Source organism: Cephus cinctus, unplaced genomic scaffold (genome assembly GCF_000341935.2).
Source record: "Cephus cinctus unplaced genomic scaffold, Ccin1 Ccin1_scaffold0670, whole genome shotgun sequence".
In the NCBI taxonomy this organism is placed as follows: domain Eukaryota; kingdom Metazoa; phylum Arthropoda; class Insecta; order Hymenoptera; family Cephidae; genus Cephus; species Cephus cinctus.
Genome location: NW_014333297.1, coordinates 110,672 through 118,909, shown reverse-complemented (window position 1 = coordinate 118,909; position 8,238 = coordinate 110,672). Strand labels below are relative to the sequence as shown.

The 8,238-nt window shown below is 47.3% G+C and overlaps 1 protein-coding gene across 10 annotated transcripts in view; it reads left to right on the top strand.

Annotated features, from left to right (window-relative positions):
- Positions 1-1,570: 1,570 nt before the first annotated feature.
- Positions 1,571-8,238, top strand: part of LOC107269565 (lachesin) — a 78,605-nt gene continuing 71,937 nt past the window's right edge. For 2 of the 10 annotated variants that reach the window (XM_015743565.2, XM_015743564.2), the window contains exon 1: positions 1,572-2,829. The gene's annotated coding sequence lies outside the window, so the exon portion shown is untranslated. Of the gene's footprint in view, positions 2,830-8,238 lie in introns of all 10 variants that reach the window. The other 8 variants (XM_025086871.1, XM_015743563.2, XM_025086868.1 and 5 more) reach the window with 8 other exon arrangements.

The following is an 8,238-nucleotide window of genomic DNA, read 5'->3' as shown; positions in this document are numbered from 1 at the left end:
AAGCGAACTCGCCGCAGCCGCAGCCGCTATCGAGTATCGCCCCGCCGCCCCGCCGCCCCGCCACCCCGCCGCTGCACTCGTAGCTACTCGTGGTTGAGGCCTCGAAGCGATGCCCATCGGCAGCGCTGCCGAGCCGCGCGGCTGTATCGCAGCTATCCGGAAAGGGGAAAATGTCACAGAGTCCTCTAGCAGTTCTTTTGTTCAGCCTCAGGTGGCAACTGACAGGCGCCTCCCGTTTCCTGAAGATAGGGCCTTTAAATTCGAGGTGTAATTTCGATTCTAGCAACTAAAATTACAGGGAGACGAGCTCCTGCGAGCTCCTGCGAGCTCCTAGCAGGATCGTAATTATTTTGAAATTTTGTTGAGTTGGCGAAAATTAACATAAACTTTCGGGGACGGTAAACACGTCGAGGAAAACGAAGTCGATTAATGGTTCGTCATGCTTTTCAGCTTTCCTCGGAAGCGAAAGTATCGCGGAGCCGAGGAAGCAGAGGGGGAAGGCGAGGGTCACGCTGCGACGGTGTGGCCTGCGGTGGGAAAGCAGAAAATAGAGAAAAACCGCTTGAAAGTGCTCCTCGTGGTCTCAAATCAATTAGAGAAATTATTATTACGATCGTGCTTAAGAGTCGCTCCGTGCGGGTTTCCAGGATAATTTACATTTCCTCTAGGAGTTTCTTCCTTTCCTCGTTCTCTCGCCACTTGCTCGTTATAAGGATCGTGTGCAACTGGCTAAGTCGGAGTGCTGACTTAGGACTCAAATAAAATTCTTTGATAAGCCGATCTTTCCTCGAGGAGGACAGAATAATTGCCTTTAAAGAGATTCGTTTTCGCGCTTTGAAATGAAATTTCATTCCGAGAGAGTTTGCTATAGAAAATGAAGAAAATAGAAGAGGCCTATCTCTCTGAACGTATATGTACGATATATATATATATATACGCGTCGGCCACCTCGTTTCGCGTGTCACGTTATACGAACTTTAAGTCTTGAAAGCTTAAGTTTAACTTGGACAAAGTTCAGGCTTAAACCCGTGGCTTTTACTTCACCGCGCGCTGTTGCCATCGGGACGTTCGAAATCCTAAGAAGGTTTAATGTTTCCCCATGGATTCACCAACTTCTTTTACACCACTGGAGATTAGCGTTGCGGATGTATTCGTCGAAGTAATCCCGGTTTGAAGCAGCTACCGATTTTATGTAATTGCACCGAATCCAGTTGTCTGATCGTCGTGTCGAACATATCCGAACACGGGCGTTAGAGCGAGCGAAGGCTCGCCGGAATCGGTTGTTGGGAAAGGGATGGAAGCGCGTACGTCTTTACGATCAATGGCGGAAAAACGTTTTCCCACAAATTCGCACCTCGGATCTAAGAATGTATTAGGTACGAGAGAGCATTCGGGTAGATCGTGCGCGCAGCAGACTAGAGAGCTCGAGCCGGAGAGCCGGAGAGCCAGAGGGCCAGAGCAAGGCCGGAGCCAGCTTGATGGCGGCAGAGGGAATGGAAGTGGGAGAGGGTAGCGATAGATTTTGGTAGCGCTCCTTCTCGGCGCGATGCTGGCGACGCCACCGTTGGAAACAGGCGCTTCGCGCTTCAGTCAGCTCGTAGCATCCTGCGCGTGTACTCTGGTGTCAGGGGGTTGTTACGCGTCATGTAAGCGGCGTCGCGGCGTCCTTTCGTTGGTATTTACAAGCACTCCGTTGGCCCGTGCTCTTGACAGTTTCAATTCGAGGTTGTGCGACGAGTGAACTGAAAAGTGACAGTCCGTAATGCACGGCAGTAATGGCGTGTATCGAATGATCGGTGGATGAGACTTCGAGTCGTAGACACGCGTGGGGGTCCGATGGCTCGGTGGGAATTCTTTATGTATTTATGTTTTGTACTTGCCAGTGGTGACTGATGATACGCGATCTGGATGTGAATGGTGTGTCGTGTTGAGAGTGCGAAGTTTGCGATGACAGGAAAAGTTTAAACGTGACGAGACAGGTGAGAGTTCTGGACGTAATCGGGAATTCGTTTTCTCCTTGCTGCTCCTGAATGTCCTTAAGTACTTGGATACAATATCCATAACAGCTCCAAATATCGTTGGTCTGCTCTAGACCACTTTCAATAACTTTAGCGTCAATCGTTAAAAATGAGGGCACCATTGCTTCGTTCTATCGTCGACAATTAGTTACGCAACTTTGCCAACTCATTCTTTCGTATCGCTTTTATGTCGAAGTCATATATTCTTCTTTCAATTATGAAAACTTGCTTCAACTTCGTAAATGACGATTAACTTTGATCATTGTCACGTTATTACTTCCACGAGAACTTCAAATTCATATATTTGTGCGTTAACGATTGCAAGAGGTTCGTAGTTGAAATTTGCCTTTATAAATTCGGGACCTGTCGAGTTTCTGATTTTCAAAACGAAGCTTCTGCTACAGATTGAAACGTACATACATATTCCGAGTAATTTACGTAGCACATTTAATAATTTATAAGTATATCTGTCGACGATTACGTTAATAGACTCTCGCCGTGTATAATATTTGAAGGAGTGAGTTGGCAGGAGGGCGAGGACGAAGAAGAGAAGGAATACAATATTAACAGGCAGATGAAAGTGAGAATCGAAGTGAAACAGTTGAAAAGTAAAAGGGGAACTTGTGCGGGTGACATCGGATTGTGATTGGTCGATTGACGTCAGAACGTTTTACCTAGTATTTCGTGCACCTGTGCTTTTCATCCCGCGAATGTTCGTTTTTCCGTTTTGGTGGTCTTGTTGGTGTCTGTCGAGATCTTCGGCAGAGAAGAAGCTTCAGAGAAGCTTCAAGAAATTCATCAGAACGTAAAGGTCAGTTGAAGCTTTTAGATTTTCAACCATGTTTCTCAGTATCGCTGTCTTTCGCGCATCCTCGTACGAGTAATTGTGCGTGCCGCCCCTGCCGCTTCTCAAAATTATTTTGCAGACTGTCAGGTTTTCTCTTTGCCATAAATGTTCTTTTTTTGAAAAATACTATACAAACCCGCAATTGCCTGAGACCAGTTCATGAAATTCTCAAGTTAAGTTCTGCTACGAAGGTTTGTCGCGCCGATGAAGTTGCGAAAGTATGTGCCCAGGATAGAGTTTGGTAAGTAGTAAACAGGACAACGTGAACCGAGCAGATCAGCTTTATTTCCAGAGATAAAGTCTAATAACGTCCATAAAATAATCGTCCCTCTTATCCGGGCATCTAGAACGTATCGCAGCGACCCTGGATTACTGGATAGCCTTCATTTTCCCCTTTCCATCGCTTGCTTCGGGAACGTTGCTGCTGCTTCTTCTCCGATTTCCTCCGTTGGTGGTGGTGTGCCTGCCAGACATAGTACAATTCTCTTTCGCCTGACATTTATTCAATCCTCGGTTTCTGGATCCTTGTAGATCCCAAACGTCGGCCCGAGTTTCCATGCGTTGCTTCCAATCATCTTTATTTCAATCCACATTCTGGCTTTATTCAAGCATCTACGATACTGTAACAGCAGGATCATCGCGGATGGTAGCAGCACGATTATGTCCACCGCGAACGACCAACTTTTTGGATTTTTTTAAGGGAGGCGAGCCAAATTTCGTTCCGACGGTTGTCAGAAGGGATGTGACGGCCCATCGGATCGACTTTCCCTCGTGAATCCGACTGCGAATTATTATTACTCGTACGGGTAAGCTGTCATTTTCGCAGAGAATGCCAACTTTCCATATTGTCATCGGAAGCATTATTTAGTTTTCTTTTATTTTTCCTTCCCTTCGCTCACGTTCGTTCTCTCCCTCTGATGCAGCAGTACGTACACGTTGCTGATGCTGTTGAGCGCCTAGTGCACTTTCCTACGCTTCCAGTCGATTCTAAAGGACAAATTGATGGCTGCCGATACTCTAGTCCCCCTTGTAATAGCGATACTAACGGATACCATCCTCCTATACGCTTTTACTGCGAATAATCCGTAGAATTTGATGCACCCGCAGTTTAATGCAAAAAGTCGCGTTACGACTGCATAAATCGTTATACGGATGCACGGAATGCACTTTGGCAACTGCGCCTTTATTCTCAAGTTCTTTCTTCATCGAACGTACCAAGAGTAATCGGGTTAATACTTCCATCTGTATCACTGTATATATTCTCTCGCGATTCCACGAATTAATCGGGCATAGTTATATCGAGTTGCGGGACAATAATGATGCTAATGGACATCGCTAACGAGCAACCAGATGATGAGTTTCGCATCAGTCCCCTGAAATCGCGCGTCGAACGAACGAACCGTACGAGTTTACGCCGTTATTATTTCCTCTCGAAGTTAATGAAAGTTAATCGAGTGTTCGAGTACAAACTGCGGAGTTAAAAATTTGCGGAAACCCTCGAAACTTACTTGACGAAGCTCCCCTAATACCATACGTGATTTTCGCAATGTATGATTCTCGACGATTCCCGTGTGTTCCGTCCATTCGCTGCTTTTGACCCCCCAACTCCCCATCGTTTTCTCGAGTTTCGTGACCTCTGTGATGTTGACCCCTCGTTATGCAAATTAAAGATGTTCTATTAGAAAATTATATTCTTCAGTTCTGGTCTACAGTTCCTTATAGGTTATCGGTGCAAACATGATTTTCAGAAAAGTATTTGAAAAATCGAACTACTGGACGGGCTAATCAAGTTCAGGTATTCGTTTTGTAGAACTCTTTGAGAACTATGCGGAATTGCTATCAGAACTATTCGAAACATTGGAAGAAATATAATTTTCTAAAAGATAGAGCGGTTGACGAATTTTTCCAAACTTTTGTTTTTTTAAGTGGACAATGACGGGAACTATCGATGGAAAGGAATAGAAAACTGTAGAAATATTGTTTGTTTATTCAGAACTGCCAAAAAAGTTACATTATCCAAAATGTCGCGAAGTTGATCTCCTATTTCTGAATATTGCTATTTTTTGCATTCAATCGACATAACTATATCTGAAAACTGTGAGGAACTCTAGAATTCTTCCGAGGGCAAGCAGAATTTTAATTATTTTTTTTTTTTATTTGCATAACGAGAGTCCAACTTCACAGAGGTAATTTCTGCGCGAACGAAATTAAAAGTTTTTCTCGACGTCGCCCAATCCGGTTCTTCGTAGATGCAGTCGCGCAGACGGTAATCGAGAGGAACCTAAAAGACCTAAGAGTGCACGAATATTTCCTCTTGGCATCTGCGTCACGATTAACAAGAATTTGATTGGATTCGCCAAGTGTCTTCCTCGCGTATTGTCTTTCCATTCGAGTGAGGAATTCACGAATCCAGGAATCGATGATTAAGAGCAGCCCTGAGCATTAGCTTTGACTGGCTCGACTTCCTCTCCGCAATACACCCATCCGGCGTCCCTGTAAAGACGCCGGGGATATTCTCCTAAGTGCGTCGTGTGCCTTGATCAATGGGAATCCTATATTTCGGGGAAACAGTTCATCATAACCGGGAACACTGCGCGTGACGTGAGCCCATCCATTTCGCGGCTGCTTTAATCCAGCCTGTTCAGGCTGCAGGCTGCAGGCTGCAGGTCGCCGGGCCTCCACCTGGCGCAGCACGCCACAGGCCACAGCTCCCCCATGCACGGAGTGTCACCGGAAACACCTATGAGAGGTATACTCGCCCGTGTGATAAACCTGCCAGCTGAACGAGGTTGTTGGCCAAAATCTTTTTTTTTTTTCTTTTTTTTTTTTTCTTGCCACCTTCAGACCTTTTATGCACTTTCTCTCTCTCTCTCTCCCCCTATACTTGCTGTTTCTCGTTGCAGTGGAATCTACGGCGAGTGCATTTCGACAAACGTACCTGCCCTAATTGCAGAGGGCTCTTTTCTCTATTTCCATAGTGCACACGGTAGCCTCTCTTTTCTTCCAGCTCCTCCGTCTTTGGGTGCAATCGATTAAGCACACGGCGTGGCAGCTCGCGTGTCCTTCCGGCATTCCTTGATTAGCACGTTACGCGGCGAAACGAATAACGAGCCGCGGCATTGGTGTTCCTGTCTTCTCGCAAATTGATGATTGTGCAGAGGAAATGGTTGCACGGGTCGCGTGCAGAGTTTCAGGCTCGAGGAAACGACTGTTTGTTCTGTTGTCCCTCGTTCGAAGCGAGCCTGAACTTTGAGAGCATCTCGAGCCGAACGGGCGCGTCGCTCGGGTGGCTGCCGGTACAGGCGCGACGCGAGTTAGGGCGGAGGCTGGGAGGGATGCGAGGCTCCGACGACAACGACGGTACTTTCGACTTTTACTTACTAGCTGCGAATTGCAATGGCAAACTGCTGGATAGTTGCAGCGGCGAAGGCTGCGGCAGCCAAGGACAAGGAGCCAAGTGGATTCCGGCTGCACGTGAATATTTTATAAAAATTCATGCCTCAAAGAACCTAGTCATCCCCTATTCACGGTTACTAGAATGTGCATCGCTCTGCCTCTTCCTGCCTGCCTGCCTGCACGTCTATACGTACAACATGGCTACGTGTTTACTTGCATTCCCTTGCGAATACATATGCATAAGCGTCTACGTACACGGGTAATGGACACTTGGCTTACGCAACGATCCCCCCCCCCTCTATCCATCTCCATCCCTTGCTGCTCCTTTGTAAATTTAATTTACACCCTAGTGACTATTCACCCTTTCTTTTGCTAATTTCCTTATCCCTGGGGAGGTGCGCTGGCACGTGCAGCGGCTGGATAAGCGATCGTTTCCCTCGGCGCATCGCGATGCAGGAATGCAGGGGCTTGCACGATGCATCCTTGAGCCGCGCGGTTATTCCTGCACTTTGAATTTTTCCTTATATTATCATCCTAGGTTGCTTCGACTTTCTTCTTTTTTTTTTTAATTTCGTTTCAAAGCGTCGACACGCGTCGCTCCTTCGACTCTCGAAAATGCGGTCGAGCGATTCCATGTGACTTTGGCTTTGACTTTATTGCGTTTTGCGACATGCATGTTGTCGATAAATTCCTAAACCGTCCGCTTCCCTTATATTTCCGAGTTAGCCCTTTCTTACGAACAAATAACTTGTCTACGCGTCTCTATTTTTGGACTCTATTCAGGCATCTCCTTGACTACACCGATATGCATTATTCGGCAGCATCGAGCACTGGGCGGGAGGTTCAGGTTGGGGTAGGTAGCGTACCGTGACTCGACAGGGATGAATAAGCATCGAATAATGCGGCGGATTCGAGCGGAGCCTGTCGCTGATAGGGGTTGCTCACGCGCCCCTTTCGAAGGGGAACGAAGCGTATCGTGGCTTTTTCTTGACGTAACCTCCGTTAAAGGGTCGACTCCGCCAGCCTGTTAGTTTTCTTGTTCGTTTTTTCCTGGAAAAAGATTTCCTCGGTCGATGCACGCGCGCGACATAACCGGAACCTTCCTGCAGAGGAATGGCTTTCTGATTCACAGACCTGTCGCTTTTTTTTTGTGTTTCCTTCAAGTCTGGTATTTTCCCTATGAAAGATTTATTTGACATTAATGTGGCCCAGTCTGATTGCCGCTTCTCCTTAAAAAATGTAAAGTCTTTACCGTCGCCCTTAAACTTCTATCTTCTATGTCCGCGACTCTTAACGTTCGGTCCACTGCGGCGCATCCCGAAGGTTCGACGTTCATTCCCGAAACTATCCTGGCTGCGAATTTAAAATAGATTTGCCTCGGCAGAGGGAGCGAGAGAAATGCTCTGAGCTTCTTCTTCCGGGGCTTATCGCCGCGGCGGGGGGCCAGGGGGTGAAGGGGCGGCAGGGGTGCTGGAGAGGCTTTCGCGACTCGAAGATAGAGCGTTCTACATCCGGTGCCACCCACCAACCTCGTTCTCTCCCTCCGATCCTGGTGGCTGTCTACGCGACCTACTAGCTACTAGCTACTAGCTACTAGCTACTAGCTACTAGCTACTAGCTACCAGTTGCCACCTTTTCTACAGTCTAACCTCCTTTCCCATCGCGGTAGAGCGAGTTCCTTGAGTTGATAACCTCCTCTGCAAGCAGATCCAGAGAATGGAAGGTGCCAGGTAAAGGGACGGCCTTGCCGGTTCAAGGCGATTTTGTCCTTTGCCTCCTCCCGACTTGCACCTCCTCCTTACTATCCTTTTCTTTTTTTCTTCCTTGCCACTAACTAACGTTTTCCAGCATGTGGGATGGCGGCGTGACGGTGACGTCGGCAGCATCGTCTTTCCAGCGAGACAAAGTTCTGACCTCTCGATTCGCCAAGACCGTCGATATTAAGCTCGGCTATGCACCTCCACCCCCCCCCCCGCC